The sequence below is a fragment of the Prunus avium genome, chromosome 2 (genome assembly GCF_965620075.1).
Source record: "Prunus avium chromosome 2, drPruAviu1.hap1.1, whole genome shotgun sequence".
In the NCBI taxonomy this organism is placed as follows: Eukaryota; Viridiplantae; Streptophyta; class Magnoliopsida; order Rosales; family Rosaceae; genus Prunus; species Prunus avium.
This window is the reverse complement of record NC_142285.1, coordinates 3,635,940-3,640,415: the sequence shown is the minus strand read 5'-3', so window position 1 is coordinate 3,640,415 and position 4,476 is coordinate 3,635,940.

The window sequence follows — 4,476 nt, the reverse complement described above, 5'->3', positions numbered from 1 at the left end:
TTAACGCCGACGTGGTTTGTGGGTTTTATTAATAATATTTTATTCCATTTAATTCAAATATTCATAATAAATTTAAAATAAATCCAAAAATGCAACGTCAACTCCTATGAAGTCATTGCGATATTTTCTTCCCCCTTAAGCTTTAAAAAATTAAGTTTGAGTTATACAAATTTAAAATTACCACCAAAAAGAAAAATGTTTTCATGAGTCACAACATCACTTATACTTTAATGGTTTAGGGTTTAGGGTTTAGGGGGATAAAGGTTTATTTTTGGGGTTTAGGGTTTATGGTTAATATATATTAGGCCCTAAAACCATAAATCCTTTTCTATAATTATTTAAAAATATATATATAATTTATGGTTTATATTTTATGATTTAGGGTTTAGATGTCATATTTAACGACGGTTTTATTGTTTTCCGTCGATGATTTACGAAGAGCGCATTTCTAAACCGTGGTTTCTTTAAAATGACGTTGTACACACATAACAACGTCATATTTTTTTTAAAAAGCGACGTAACTTATTATTAAAACGACGCTATTGGTTATATAGACGACGTTGTTTTATTGACATTAGACGGCGAGAGGTTAAGAGTTTAGGTCGTGGAAAATGGTTTGTACGTCGTTGTCTTTGTAAAAATGGCCATGGTTTGAACTTTAAACGACTTTTTTTGTTAAAATGTAGTCGTTTATTATTAGTTAAAACGTCGTTAATTTATTAACGCCGACGTGGTTTGTGGGTTTTATTAATAATATTTTATTCTATTTAATTCGAAATATTCATAATAAATTTAAAATAAATCCAAAAAATGCAACGTCAACTCCTATGAAGTCATTGAGATATTTTCTTCCCCCTTAAGCTTTAAAAAATTAAGTTTGAGTTATACAAATTTAAAATTAAAACCAAAAAGAGAAATGTTTTCATGAGTCACAACATCACTTATACTTTCATGGTTTAGGGTTTAGGGTTTAGGGTTTAGGGTTTATATAAATTTAGAAAAGGGATTAGGGTTTAGGGTTTTATGCACGAGATATTTTAGGACATAAAACCCTAATCCCTTTGGAGAAATTATTTAAAAAATATATATATATATATAATTGTGGTTTTATTTATTAGGGTTTAGGGTTTAGGTTATATTTGTCTATTAGGGTTTAACGACGGTAGTTTGGTTTTGCGTCGTAAGGATATTTACAACGACGGTCATTTTTAAAATAAGCGTCATGTTTAGGTAAAACTTTTAACGACGATTGTGTTTTTGTTTCCGTCGATGTTTATTAAAAAGCGCGCTTTCTAAAAATTTCACCTCGACCTAAAATTTTCAGATTTCGCTCTAACTCTTATACAAGTTGCCAAAATTTCTGTGTCCTAAAACATTTCGCTCCGCTCTCTCACTTCAACTCTAATTCAAAGTTGGTCTCTCCGTCGAATCCAAGTTGGCCAAGTTTACAACTCCGTCGAATCCAAGTTGGCCATAAGCTGTGAGCTCTGCCTACCTGTAAGTGCAAACCCTAATCTCATGCTTGTAAATTCATTGAATGATATTCAGTTCTGTGGTAAAGGGTTTTGTGATTTTTAAATGTTGTCGACGGTATGGGTTAATGGATTTAATGTTTAATGTTTTCATGAATCTGGTTTAGGGTTTAATGTTGTCGGATCTTTTAATACTCTCTGATATTATGAATCGAGAATGGATTTAATGTTTTCATGCTTAGTATATGTTGGTTTCGTGCTTAGTATTAATGTATATGTTGTGTTCTGAATATATTCTGGGTTCTTGAAAATAAACTGGGATATCGAAATCTTTTTTATGCATACGACGACGCTTGTTTTAACAAACCGTCGTCTATAAAAATATACCACGACGCTTGTTTTAACTACCGTCGTGGTTCAAGTTCGCTGGCGTCTGTTTCTTGCTACAATTAGACGACGTTTTTTTAAAACCCGTCGTCTATATATGTGTAATACGTCTGTTGTTGTTTAAAAACCGTCGTCTGTTTACTATATTATTTGCTGTTAAAACCTTATATAATCTGCTATAGTGATAGTCATTGCTTGTCTTTTCACCTTATTATAGATAATAGGATATAGTGTCGGAGATGGATAAGTCATGGATGCACTCGGATAGAAGATCGAAGGCATATGAGTTAGGGGTGGAAGCATTTTTGATATTTTCTGTAGAAAATCTTCTAACTACAACGCATATCCGTTGTCCATGTGTTAAATGTGCGAATTTGAAATTGTTTGGGGTTGGAATTATAAGGGATCACTTATACTTTAATGGAGTTGACCAAAGCTATAAGAATTGGACATTTCATGGAGAACCTTGGGAACCAATTGCAACTAGTAATGCTAGTAGAAATGTTGAAGAAGATGATGACCATAGTAGGTACAGTTTTGTGTCTGAAGAAATAGAGATGGATGATAATGATTTTGGTGATTTTGGATCCGATCCTTATGAGTTTGCTAATGTGATTGGGGATGGAGATCAACCATTGTACCCTGGTTGTAGAAAGTACACCAAGTTATCGGCATTAGTGAAGTTGTATAATTTGAAGGCAAAACATGGGATGAGTGATGTATGTTTTACAGAATTATTGATACTTCAGGGCGAGTTGCTTCCAGAAGGAAATACAATACCGGCCTCTTTGTATGAGGCAAAAAAGACTTTGTGTGCATTGGGGCTGAGTTATGAGAAAATCCACGCATGCCCCAATGATTGCATCTTGTATTGGAAGGAGTATGAAGATTCAACTAATTGTCCTACTTGTGGTATCTCAAGGTGGAAGGAAACCAAAGATGGATTCTTGAAAGAGGGTGTGGCAGCGAAGGTGTTGTGGTATTTTCCTCCAATTCCAAGGTTTAAAAGGATGTTTCAATCACATGAGACAGCTAAGAATTTGACTTGGCATGCTGCTAGAAAATCAATTGACGGTCAGATGTCTCATCCGGCGGATTCCCCGTCTTGGAAACTTCTTGATGATAAATGGCCCGAGTTTGGTAATGAGCCGAGAAACTTGAGATTGGCTCTTTCATCTGATGGATTCAATCCCCACAGTTCTCTAAGTAGCAGAGATAGTTGCTGGCCAGTTATCTTAGTTACATATAATCTCCCACCATGGCTGTGCATGAAACGAAAGTTCATGATGTTGACTTTATTGATTTCTGGTCCTAAACAACCCGGAAATGATATAGACGTCTACTTGGAGCCTTTGATTGATGATTTAAAATCTTTGTGGGATGGGATTAGAGGAGTGTATGATGCACACATAGGAGAATATTTTACGCTCAGAGCTGCATTACTGTGGACCATTAATGATTTTCCCGCCTATGGAAACTTATCTGGTTGTGTTGTTAAAGGATATAAAGCTTGTCCAATATGCGGCGATGATACACCTAGTCACAGGTTGAAAAATGGCCACAAAATTTGTTACATTGGGCATAGAAAATGGTTACCAATTAATCATTCATATAGGAGGCAACGTGCAGCTTTTAATGGGAAACCTGAATATGGCACGCCTCTAGAGCCATTAAGGGGAGAAGAAGTGCTGCATATGGTTGAAGATATTAATTACATATGGGGATCGAAAAAAGGGGGAGGTGGAGGTGAAAATGATGGTGACAGAGTTTGTTGGAAGAAGAAGTCAAAATTCTTTGATCTTGAGTATTGGAAATACCTTCCAGTGAGGCATGTCCTCGATGTTATGCACATTGAGAAGAATGTTTGTGATAGTATCATTGGTACATTGCTGGAGATCCCTGGAAAAAATAAAGATGGGATTGCTGCTCGGTTAGAATTATTGAACATGGGGGTCAAAACTGATTTGCAACCCGAGTATGGAGAAAGAAGTACTCGTTTGCCTCCAGGGCCTTGGAATTTGTCAAGAGCAGAGAAGAGAGCGGTTTGCAATTCTTTCTATGGTATGAAGGTCCCTGAAGGTTATTCTTCAAATATAAAAAATCTTGTATCTTTACAAGATTCAAGACTTCTTGGCCTTAAATCACATGATTGTCATACCTTAATGCAACAATTGCTCCCTGTGGCAATTCGTTTTGTTTTGGAGAAGCCTGCAAGGTATGCAATAACTCGTTTGTGCTTCTTCTTCAATGCTATATGTGCAAAGACGGTTGATGTTTCCAAGCTAGATAAGTTGGAAGAAGATGTAGTAGTTACTTTGTGTTTGATTGAAAAATACTTTCCACCTTCATTCTTCGATATCATGGTTCATCTAGTAGTACATCTTGTCAGAGAAGTTCGTCTATGTGGGCCAGTTTATTTTAGATGGATGTATCCGTTCGAAAGATATATGAAAGTTCTAAAGGGGTATGTTCAGAACCGTACTCATCCCGAAGGTTGCATTGCGGAGCGTCATATAGCTGAAGAAGCTGTAGAATTTTGCACTGAACATTTATCTGATATTAGTACAATTGGAGTGCCATCAAGTCAGAAGATAGGAGTTTCAAAGCCATTATCAGG